The 13,297-nt window shown below is 40.8% G+C and overlaps 1 pseudogene; it reads right to left on the bottom strand.

Moving 5' to 3' along the window:
* Positions 1 to 10,413: 10,413 nt before the first annotated feature.
* Positions 10,414 to 11,941, bottom strand: LOC147604644 (uncharacterized; annotated as a pseudogene).
* Between the last annotated feature and the right edge of the window lie 1,356 nt (positions 11,942 to 13,297).

Genomic DNA, 13,297 nt, shown 5'->3' on the forward strand with positions numbered 1-13,297 from the left:
ATGCACCATTGGCAGATAGATAACCCACTCAAATACACATACTGTAGTAATAATTAATTAGCATATCAAAAGTCAAGGGGTACGCGAGCTTAGATATATATGTACATGAAACACATTAGTAAAAAAATGTATACCTGCTCACATTGTTGTGGCAATACGAGCCTATCTTTCTTTGTTTGCCAAAACTTTGTAGAGTCAATAGTTACATAGCCACTTGCATGGCGTTTTATCGTTGCATTAGGCCCTTTTTCCACAACGTTCATTTGCCATTTGACATCTAAAACATACACAAAGAAGCAACGAAAGTCAAGCCTAAATATGTCTTGGATTGTGCCACAATAATCATCCATTTTTCCATTGGCTCCCTCAAAGCTACTAATGACACCGCAATCTTGTGTATTCCTCTTTTCATGAATTCTTTGTGTTCGAAAATGCTTGCCTTCACACCATATAGCATTGAACATAGTGCACTGGACCAAAATAGAAGCAATATTTGTGTAAGCAATGTGAATAAATATTAAAATCAAATCACTTACAACTAATGCAAAACATTAGTTCTATGTACCTTAAACATGCATCCTCGTGCATACTCCCATTCTTCCACCGTGATATGCAGCCCCTCGCCGCTCTCTGCTCTCTTCATTGAAATGGAGAAAACCAATCAACATGGATATCATTCAGAAGTGTTGCTAGATGCTTAGGGTACGCCTTATGAGAGCCATGTTGCCTCCGAAAGAGAGCTCTTTCTGCGTGCCTTTTTGTCTTTGCATCCTCATATCTTTAACCCATCTGCTCATCACATCACTATTAAGGATGCAATTGAAATTGAAATCATCAATCAATGTTTTGTCAATTACTTTACTCTTTCCTTTTCCTTGAGGCACAATGGAGGTCATCCTCAAGTCCTCTTCATTGCTCCATAGTCACGGCAAAGAGCTGTCCACCTGACCAAGAAATTTTGAAATATATACAAGAGACTCTTGTATCAACCAACCCTCGGCCATGCTTCCTTTGGGCCTTGTACTTTGCCTCACAAAGTTTTTTAAGGTCTTCATGAAGCGCTCTAGGAAGAACATCCAACGCGCATGCACAGTGCCACATAAAGCAATTTTGTCCACTAAATGCACAATGAGATGTAGTTGACTTATGAGAATGGTTCGCAAAAAAGTCTCCTCTACCAAACAAACCACCTCCACTGCCATAACACGTGCATCATTCAACGTGGCTGGATCAATTGCTTTGGAATGAACATATCTGAAAAATAAATGAATAGTACGTTATACCTCATGCACGTTCATTTTGCAAAGTATAATGAAGGGTGATCTGACATGGGTTTCACCACTTTGCGTACTCCCACTGGACGCATGAGATCATTGAAGGGAGCCTTTACAACCACTAAGAAAAGAGGCGTTGAGCAACTATATGGGTTGAAGTCCCACGATTAGCACAAGATGATCCAGGTAAGTGTTTTCCAAGACTTGTACGTTGAAATTAAATTTTGTAATGCCCTAAACCATATATACATGTGCTCTTATGTGCACAGTTCATACTACCTCTACTAGCATCATTGACCATTGTGAAAACACGAGTTTGAAAAAATGTATTTATAAGATGGGCGAGCAGATCCCACATTCTTGAAGATGTGCATGGGATCAAGAAGATGGTTGATCTTAAGATGGGTCGTAGCCGAAAAAAAATGGAGTACCTACACAAGGGATTTATCTATGTGATCTTTAATCCAATTAGAGACTACACAAAACAAGATTGAAAAACATTACTGTACCTGTTCATGCCATCTGGAGGAAGAACATTTGTAGACTCCCAAATACGCTTCCAATCTTTTGCACGAAGTGTTTGTGGAGGAATGTTACTCTTACTAGCAACATATTTAGGATGATCTGACGGGAGAAATTGATGATGATTATCGAATATGGTCTTACACAAACCGTCAGCATACTCATGTACTAACGAAGGGCCACAAATAGGACATGCATATTTACCCGATGTTTTCAAACTTGTTAAAATATAAATAAAATTTAGAATAATAAAGTCAATAGTTATAATTAATATAGCCAATAGTATTAGAGTAGGGAGGTAATTAGAATTCTTACCAGAACAATCGCTGTATCTTGGAAAGTCATGCATTGTCCACATCAACACTGCTTCTAAGTCGAAGTGTCGAGAGGAGGGAGGCCTACTAATGTCCACCACCGCAACACCTCTCCATAGTTCCTCCAACTCATCAATCAATGGTTCGAGATAAACATCCATATGCTTGACTTTATCTTTCCCTAGAATTAGAAGGGATAACATAAGATGTCCCTTCTTGATCACCATTTATGGTGGAAGGTTGTAATTCACCAACACAACTGGCCACATGCTGTATGCGGTGCTTTTGAAACCAAATGGATTTACTCCATCCATACCTAGGCCAAGTCTCAAGTTTCTGGGCTCTGTTTTAAAGCTGGGCCACTCATCTTCAATATGCTTCCGAGCAAGAGTGTCTGTGGGAATTCTCCACATGCCATCATCCAATCGATGTGAGGAATGCCATGACATGAGCTCTGCTATGGATTTGGACTTGAACATGTGTTTGATGCAAGGAATTATAGGAAAGTGTCGCAAGACTTTACGAGGTACATCAAAACTCTTCACATCTGTTCTATACCTTGCTTCGCCACCACAAGTGGGACAATGTCGAGCCTCCTTATGCGTCCCACGAAAGAGAATTCAATCATTGACGCATGCATGTATGCGATCATAATCCAATCCTCCAAGATATGTCACATAGCGCCTCGCTATGTAAGAGTAAGTGATTTTTGACTCTTCAAGTCAAGATAGAGGTACGATACTAGATGGATGGTTTGTCATTTCAAGTCATCTTGCACTAGTTTAAGTCATTTCAACTCCATCTCTACCATATGGTAGAGCTAGAATGCATTTCTCCAGCTCTAGCATGTGGTAGAGCATTCAAATTATCCTGCCCAATTTTAAATTCAAATTATCCCGCCCTTTAAGAATTTAAAATGGTCTTGGTCTTTTTCAAATTTTCCTTGACGTCCATGTTGCTTATGTAATACAAACCTACTTTTCCATCTTGTCTCATTGACAACTAGCACTTGGACATCACCGCATCCATTATCAAATTCAACGATACAACAAGGTACACATATTTTTGTCTCATATTAAATCATTATCTATGATTAGATTTAAAGTTTTGAACATGTCAATTAGAATTTAGATCATACACATTGACATAGAGTAGAAAATAAAAGTATGCAAGAATTCAAAAATCAAGAATGGTTGAAGAGAAAAAACCTGAATCAGATATACAGATTTGGGTTGCACTTCTTAGCAATGGTGATGTTGAAACTGATATGGGGGAGAACATATTGAAATTGATACGAGCAAGAAGATTGGTACAAGCTAGTAGCGACGAGTAGAAGCAGTAGATAGTCAAGAATCTACTTGAAGCTTAGCCAATATCTCCAGAGCAGAGGGGTGCATAGGGATGACCTCCCAGGCAATACTGGTGAACTCCTCCAGGTGCATGGAGCTAAGAACATTTGGTGAAGAAAACATGGGAAGGGTTACAAGAGGATCGTCGAAGATGATTACGATAAATGACAGGATAAAAGTAATGACATGGGCATAGATAGGGGCATAGACGGAGGCTTGAAAGGGGAGAATCCTCTACATCATGTACTAAATCCATCTGCTAGATCCATATTTCTTGAGATGAGGGCTTGGAGAGTGGATTCGTTTGGGTTATTATCAATGTTACTTCGTCATGGTGTGTTGCCTTCCGACTACAAGTATCACCTTCTCGTTCCCATATCCACATTTTCTATACAGCAAAATTTCAATTAAAACCATATTATGAACTATGTTTCAGTATCTTATCATACATTGGGCTCTATGCATTGAGAGTGCATGTGAGATCTCTATGCGCTGAGAGTTCTATGCATTTGAGAGCTCTATGCATTGAGAGCAGTGTGTATGTGAGAGATCCATGCATTAAGCTCTTACATGTGAGAGATCTTATGTATTGAGCTCATGCATGTGATCACTCTAGGCATAACAATCTCTCACATGCATGAGCTCAATGCATGTGAACTCTATGTAGCTCTCATGCATGAGAGCGCTTACACTCATGAAAATAAGAGCTCTCATGCAAAAGAGTTCTTAATAAATGAGAGCTCTCATGGATAGAGAACTCACATGCATATAGAGATATCATGCAGCGCACGAGAGCTCGTACACTCAATGCAAATAAATGAAAATAACCCTGAATTTGAAACATTGATTCCTACCATAGATTGTTAGGTATCAAGGACTAGGGAAGATCAATTCACACACAAAGTTCCATGATTACATAAACACTTCTATTGCATTGAATGAGAGACTACAAGTTTATATAGATTTTTAGGACTAATGGAGTCCGACCTTTTTTCTAGATCCTTGGTTCTCATCATGTGAAGTAGGTCTCTTCTTGGAGTAATTAGTTTTATTGATCTACATTAGCTCCACCACATGGTAGAGCTAGACCTCAAATAATTCTAGCTCTACGATGTGGTCTAGGTAGAATACAGCTCTACCACGTGGTAGACCTCAAATAATTCTAGCTCTACAATGTGGTCTAGGTAGAATACAGCTCTACCACGTGGTCTAGGTAGAATACAGCTCTACCACGTGGTAGAGCAAGATCAAATGCAATTCTAGCTCCTTGGTTCTTGTCTTGTGAAGTAGGTCTCTTCTTGGAATAATTGGTTTTGTTGATCTGCATGGTACACAGTTAGATCAATGCATTCTAGCTCCACCACATGGTAAAGCTAGACCTTAAATGCAATTCTAGCTCCACCACATGGTAGAGCTAGACCTCAAAGTATTTGATCTAGCTCTACCACGTAGTAGAGCTGTATTTTACCTAGACCACAATGTAGAACTTTAAGGTCTAGCTCTACCATGTGGTGGAGTTAGAATGCATCAATCTAGCTGTACCATAAACCACGTTTATGACCTAGAATGCCTAGAGGTCTAGCTCTACCATGTGGTGGAGCTAGAATATATTGAACTAGCTCTACTATCTGGTAACTATATCATGTGGTGGAGATAGAATGCATCAATGTAACTATATCGTGTAACAGAGCTAGAATTCATTGATCTACCTCTACCATGTGCTAGAGCTATATCAAAATAATCTATCTAGACACCATGGTATCGCTAGAATGCTTTGAAGTCTAACTCCACCACATAGTAGAGATAGTCTTCAATGGGTTCTATCTCTACCATATGATAGAGCTAGTTCTAGCTCGGCCACATGGTAGAGCTATACTTCATGGTAGAGTTTGATGTAGGTTCCAATCTAAAAAAATTTGCTTGCTAGATTTGATTACTAGTTTAACAAGTCCAACATGATTATGTGCAGGATGGATTTCCAATCTGGAGGGAGGGTCTACATGATGTTGAACAATGATTCTATTGGTATTGGCTACGTGTGTAGAATTGATCCAAATTCCACTTGTAGTGGAACAAAGATTGGTCAAGGAAATGTGTCATTACTTGTGGAGGAATGCTTGAAGGATGTGGAACTACCATTCTCTACAATGGATACCATTTATCTAAAAAATGCATTATGGAGTAATGTTCGTTGGCCAAAAATGCTTTTAAGACCTTTCACAAGGGAGCTAGAATTTGGAGAGTGGAGTGAAAGATGCAGTGATGCAGATCAAGAAGAGCTTGTGGAACCTCCAATTGTAGATGCAATACCGATAACATCTCCAGAACTTGACATGCAAATCCGACAATCTTGGAAGAATGAGATGGTTCTTCTAAAGGATGAGAGCATGATGCAAACTATCAATCAAGGGACTATCTTATATGTGTTTCCATTTGAATGTTTCAAACAACTTGGTGATGATTGTGTGGGTGTGGTTATTGAAAGTGCAAATGAATTTCAAACTATGCCACAAGTGGATAGTATCACCCAAGTTAAATGGCCTATTAAACAGCTGACAATGCTGGATGGGAGCCCATTGCAACGTTATGTTCCACTTAATGGCATGCATGTTGAACATGCTGATGTATGTAATGAGGATAATGATGATGTAACTAATGAGGTTATTGTTGCCCAAACCTCTGCAAAAAGATGCTACACTTTCATAAACAGGATTCCAAAGCAGAAACCACAACCAGCTTCTGCCTTATATATGTCACGTGAATTGGTTCAAAGGATTTCATCCATTCATTGTTGTGCAAAAAAATGTTGTCAGCTAATCGATCGTGATGTACTAATGAGGATACGACAAGACTTTTGGGGACAATCTCAGGAGTCTCGTATAAATTATGTATATGATGTGCTTTCTACAGCTTGGCATCGTGATTCAGCTCAAAAAAATAAATATGAATTTAGGCTAAATGGGGTGATTGTTTGTTGCAGAGCATGGTATGAGATGCATGGTATACAAAAGACATCCTTTTACCATTACAGGGAAAAGTTTGAGTTTGGTGTATGTCAATATCTGCATGGAAACACAGGGGTATTGAGGAGAGGCCTACAACATGCTAGTGAGGCAAGAGTACTACTTGATGAATTTGTGAACATGAACTCCGAGCCTACACCACACAAAAGTAGAACAATGCTAGATGGCTCAAGGGAAACCAGGTTGTCGATTCCATCAATATTCAAGCAAGTTGACATTTTAAATGAAATCAACGCAACACTTGAGCAGTTGGGACATGAGAAGAGGCTATCAAAGTCATCGTTTAGTAGAATTTAGAATAAAGAGTACCCACAAGTGTCCCTAACAAAGGCAAGTGAGTTCTCCAAGTGCACCTTGTGTAGTGGTCTCAAGGCAAAACTAGAAGCCAAACCTAGTCTAGAAGAAAGTGTAAGGCTCCTCAGTGAAAGAGATATTCACATGCAACAACAACAAAGTTGCAGGAGCTTATACTATGCATGGTGCATATTTTCAGAAACCCAACCACAAAAATATGTATGCATCATCCATGACAAGATGGATCAAAAGAAAACAACCATTCCCAGATACGGGTCCTTCCCAAGGGTGTGGATTCAGGATATAATTTACCAATTTCCCAAGGGTGTGGATTCAGGATATAATTTACCAATTGCATTGATTGGTATAATCACTCATGGACATGCAGAAGGTCTTTATGGACACTTTATTTTAAATGGTTTATGGCCATCTGATCCCAATCTAACAATTGGCTCAATTGCAAGTTGTTTACATAACTTAGAGAGGATGGATAAGAATCCTCTTGGTGATCTAGTAACAAATGGGCTTTCAAGGAGCAATGTTTCACTTCTACATGCTTTAAATTCAAAGACAGCTTTAGACAACCACAATATGAGTGATGGTAAAGATCCCATTGTTGAACCATGTATAAATCAGGGAGACACAATGAATTGGGTTTCCTCGTTTCGCAAGTTGCTAGAAAACTTGTCGCTACAACTAGATAATTGTGCTAGAGAAAATAAAAATTGGTACTTATTTGCCTATTTGTCATTGCTTGTTGCACGGGGTGCTTTCAAAACTGTACAATTGGGATTTCTAATGGTCGGACATACACATGAGGATATAGATGCCATGTTTAGCAGGTTTTCAGAGAAATTAAGAGTGGGGCAAACCTTTACTTTACCACATTTGATGGATACTTTAAGAACCAGCTCAACTTCTTCTCCAGCTCCCTTCTTGCTTACAGAGGTCCCTGACTTCAAGGCATATTGTGATGGCTACATTTGTGATGGGCAAGAAGCACTTATGGGTCACTCCAAACCACTTCTATTCAGGCTCTTCATGGAAGGAGACACACCGGTAATGCAATTTAAGGCACATGTAGCTATTCGTAATTGGAGTGGAAGTATCCTTCTTTGGAAGACAGATAGTGAAGGTAAACCAAGGTTACCAAAAGGAGATCCACCTCTACTACCAATGGCCGAGCATATAAAGATGCATGCAGAAGTAATATTAGGATTGAAGGGTTACATAAAATTTTGGCAGAGTCTAAGTAATGGTTCATTTATGCCAAGATATTATAGGTCCGTGTGATAGATTATTAGAGTAATGTAATCGAAGAGCTTGGAAAACCAATACAATCAGAGGCAAGAAAGTACACAGATTTTTGGCCAAAATCTGAAGGGTCCCATCAATTAGATGATATGAATGTTGAACAATTTGCAGGCACAAAGATTCTTAGGTATTGAAGAACATAATGATCATTCTTGTGGGCCTGCACGGGATAAACCAAGGGAGGCATTTAACCCTATGCTACATGTTCAGCAAGGACACTTTGTCATGCTGCACCCAGATGACACAAACATCTATCCAGTTTGGCTCGCTATGGCTGAATCGGATATTGATGATGAGCCTACATCACCAAATTACAAGAAACTCTTGATTCAATATTGGGGACCTTGTGCAAGGAAGAAAGGTTTGACAGAAGGTAGCACTTACCGGATCTTCGAAATGAAACATGTAGTAAGCGTTTGGTAAATGTTGAACTGATGCCACTCTAACCCCCTTCTGTTCCCAGTTGGTCTTAATCCAGTACTTCAGAGCATCCACGGAGGGTCTAGCCCCATGACAGAGACCTATCAAAGAGTGTGATGATAGGTGGTCTTGCCATGCAGCCAGGTCGTCGTCATCATAGATGACGGCTCTCTCATCATCAACATCGAAATCACCAGTCCTTTCTTCAAAGGCCGAGTTCTGTGAGAGATTAAGCAAAGGGTTTTCAACAGACCTGGGAGGGAGAGAAGAGTGCACATGACCTGAGATAGAGCAGGCGCCTTTCGGATGACGGACAGCTTCAGCGAAGGTGATCGGATGACCAAGGGGAGCAAGTCCGGGATGAGAACCTGAGGGGGACCTTCATGTTGTTTCCCCATTTCACGCAGGCCTCCAGAGCCGCTCTGCTGACGAAGCCGAGGAGCAGCAAGATGACCAGCCTTTGTTGTGGCATTCAGCACACCATGGAGCCTCGGCGCGCTTGATGCAGAACCAGGGACGACCGACCAGCACCATCATGGATAGCATGAGGGGCAGGGCTTGAGCCATAGAGGACAATGTCTTGGAGAGACATATCAGAACAGGACTCCCCCCTCTCGGGGGGAGGGGCTTGAGTGACGAAGGGGTTTAGCAGGCTCGGTTGGGCAGGTAGGCGAAACGGAGAGAAGAAGAGCTGCTATGCATGCAGAGGGGGAGCTCGCATGAGTGACACCTGGGCTAGCAGAGGTCCAGACGTGGCGCTCATGCACAGGGACGAATGGTTCTCTCAGTTCACACCGACAGCCTTATTTATAAACTATGAGGAGCATAGATGCATTTGATTCGATTGATTTGCATGTTTCTTACATATTTATAGCACATCTATTTGTGCCTTTTCGTATTGAAAAGCACACTCTCTGCTTTACTTTGCCATGCCGCTCTTCACCTCCCCCTTGATGGAAATGCGGGACCAACAGTGTAAGCAGCACTTCCAGCCCTTGCTCTGCATAGAGAATTGAGACCCCTAAAATTAAATCCAAAAAGGTGACTAGCTGTGGCATTTTTGTGTAATTTTTTGAAAGTCCATTTAATGTCAGTGTTGTGAGAGAGGTGGTAAAAGTCCTTGAAATATGAATGCATGTCTGCTTCATGAGGATTCTATGTAATCCTTTGAGGATAATCTATATTTATTCTTCATTTTCACTATTTAGTGAGAAATGTGGTGCCAGAAGAGATAGGGAGTGAGAATAAGTAGCCAAGCAAGTGCAATGAAGCTAAATGAGCAAAGGGAATCATCCCACATTGATGTACAAGCCCAACTTGAAGGGTGTATCTCCTCATATAAAAGGGGGCCATTTCAAGCAATAAAATCATATCATTTGCACTATCTCAAGTCTCTTTATGTATCCAAGCTAATTCATCTTGGTGTCTAATTGTACCTGAGGGTATCTTAATTAGCACACACTCATGATGAGTTTTTTTCATTTCTATCCACCTTAGATTGGTGTTGTCATTAGTATAGAATTAGCTTATGATTAGGTAGATGTCTTATCGTTATAAGAGCTTGATCCACAATTTTGAACATGGTATCAGAGCTAGGATAAGGCTCCCATTAGGAATTTTATGGACCCAAAAAGGGACTCTTAAGGATTCCTAATTTTAAGGGATTAGAGCTTAAAAAGCTGGGTTTAAGGGAGACAAAGGCTATGATGACCCCTATTTTTTGCCTTGCCACATCAACCATACCCCTTAGTTTCACTTTTTAAAGGGAATATTCTCATACTCTCTCTTACTTTTTGAAATTTTTCGTACTTTTTGAATTTTTTATCTTCACTCTCTACAAATTGAATCTTTCTTGTCATTTTGAAATCTCCTTCCTCATTAACTCCCACAAAGTTAGAGGGCAAAAAAGAAAAGAAGACACAAAGTTTCATTACACAAAATACTTTTAGTAGTTCACAAAGTAGAGAGTAGAGCGCACTCTCAAGTAAAGATATTAATACGGGGTGAAATCAGATCTTCACTTTCCCAAGGACAAGAACGACTGACCGAAGGGAAAGGAGGGGGAGCGGGAGGAGGAGGAAAGGAGGGGGAGGAGCGGAAGGAGGAGGAGAAAGGGGGGAACCAGAGCGGGCTTGCTGCCTGGCAGGGCAGAGGGGACCCACGAACCACGCCAAGAGGAGGATGCAGGGGATGCCACCCACGATCACGGTGCCCATCATGTTGGCTTGGTACCTGAACATGGGAGGGAGCACCGTAAAGCACGTAGCAGCAAACGCACCGAGGACAAACAGTATGGACAGTGCTAGCGTGCCATAAGCCACCCACAAGGTGCGGTGGAGGTGCATGACGGTGGTGGCAATGTAGCGGCCCGAAATGAGAACCACTCCCACAAGCCCCGCCAAGACGGTGGCGATGGCGAAAATGAAGGAGAGGCTGTTGAAGGCCCAGAACACGCGTATGCCCACGTGCTGCTGCACAGCAGCGTAGGTGGGGAAGTTGGATGGGTTAGGCGTCGAGGGGGAGGCGAGGGGAGGCAGGTCGTAATAGGTGGTGTAGTTAAGAGGAGGCTGGAGCCATCCGGCGAACGTGACGCTTGCGATCAAGGCAGCAACCACCAAGATTGCGTTGGCTGCATCCACATACACCTGCCGGTCTCTGTACAGACCCTCGAGGTGAGCTCGAACATCTCCCCTCTCCATCAACTCTCCCTCTCAATGGCCGCTTCATTCATCTCCTTGGCGTACTGCAATGCCGTCTTGTCTTCCACGTTTGCTTTTTAGCTCTTTTGCAAACAACATCGTGCACAGCTTTGAGACAATCTCCTCCTCGCCCCATATTGTGGACCAGTGTAATGCAGTTCTCCCGGTTTTCTCACCCTTTTTGTTCACAGCATCTTGCGTTGTTCCCTTGATGTGTTGTTGCATGAAACTAGCAACATCTTCCCTCCTTGCATGGAGAGCCATATAAATGGGTGACAGTTCATCGAGTGGATTTATAGCAGTACTATGCGCTTGGCGGCTGAGACCTTTGAGACTCATAGACTCCATTGCACCTTGAAGATTGTGGACATAGTAGTATTCCTTCATCCACCTAGTGGCCTCTTCATGAGTTACCCATTTCTGCACTTGGAATTTCACAAGTAGTAGGCCTAGGAATGTGTTCACAAACTCCATGTCTTTACTGTGAGAAATAGCAAGGCACAGAACACTTCTGCCCTTGTCGTCGACTACATTCAAGTCGGCGGCTTTATGTTTGACAAGAATTCTGAGAACATCTGCATTGCCCTTTACTGCAGAGCCCAGTGCACAACCATTTGACCGGCATTATCCACTGCGTTGACCTTTGATACAACTCGATCAGTAGCACCCGCCATCTCACCCTAACCTTCATTAAACCTGTGTAATCACGTCCTAGTTCTTCATGCACTAACCCAACATCTACTGCACGGTATTTGTCGTCCAAAGTTGAAGCAGGCCCTCATCTTACCTCGCTTAAAACATTAATAGATTTCTTATAAAAGAAAGCTCAAACGTGTAGGTTAATGAATGCCCCTAGAATCGCAATCTTTACACTTTTTTTTTATATCATCAATGGGACTCAATTGAACATATTTTTTTTAATGATTTTTGGTAAAATACATAAAAAGTTAGGCATTAAACAATTTCACGATGTGCAAAATTAGGGATCTAGATAAACAAGTGAAAATAAACATAAACATCTTGGGATTTTTCACATCCATGTTGATGAGTGCAACATAACTTGTAATGAGCTCCGTGTAAACATTTTCTTCTTTAAAGTTTTAGGATTGATTACATCGTGTACAAAACCAACGCTTATAGTTTTCATAATAGCCATTAAAAACCTAATCTCCATGACAATGTTGTTGATAACTCATTACTATCTATGATAGAATGAGTAGGACATTGTGGAGCTTGTTATGTGCTCAAGGAAGTCTATTTCTAGAGAGAGGGACAAAAAAGCTTGAGGACATCTAGAGAATATAGTGTCAATTTTGCTACAATACACATAAATATTATCTCTACAGTTGAGGGTAGTAGCCATAAACTCTGGTGAGCTCTATAGATCTCGCATGTGCAAAGAAAGATGACCTGCTGACACCTAAGGAGCTATTGCATAAATTAGAAAACTTTGTCTTTACTTCTTTATGTTGGTGGTTTAACAAGTTTCTTATGGTAGAAACACTAGCCTCAAGTGATGGTTGCTCAACTTATTAATATCTATTGCTAGCATACAATAGCACCACTAGGTCTAAAGATGACGCGAAGATGGTGCTACTACTAGTTGAGTGAGAACATAGCTACAAAATGGTTGTAAGATTTGATCTCCTTGTATTTTTTGTGAAATTATAACACTCTTTCTCTTTCTCTATACTCTAAGAGATGGTCAAACTTGAGGTTAGTTGGTGTCATCCTATAGTCTCTTTCTCTTTGAATATGATATTTTATAACAATAGCTCTGGTTTTTCTACAAGTGATATTTGTGCGTGTTTAGTTATAGTAGGGAGTGGGAGAATGTGTCACTTGTTTCTCTAGCTTTTGTGTCTAATTATTCTAGCTTGAAGGAATCAATAAGGAATTTAGTCTCCTGAGCCTTAGCTTCATCTCTATCATGCTATTTATATCCTTGCTTTTTCTTATTTTTCTAGCCTTTTCTTATGTACCTCGATAATATGTTTTCACTTTTCTCCCATTGATGTATCCTTCAATCTTAATTAATCATAAGGTATTAAGTTTTTCATAGACGTAAAAATTTAGTCTTGAGTTTTT

The sequence above is a fragment of the Cibotium barometz genome, chromosome 61 (assembly GCF_041138505.1).
Source record: "Cibotium barometz isolate CiBa-2024 chromosome 61, ASM4113850v1, whole genome shotgun sequence".
In the NCBI taxonomy this organism is placed as follows: domain Eukaryota; kingdom Viridiplantae; phylum Streptophyta; class Polypodiopsida; order Cyatheales; family Cibotiaceae; genus Cibotium; species Cibotium barometz.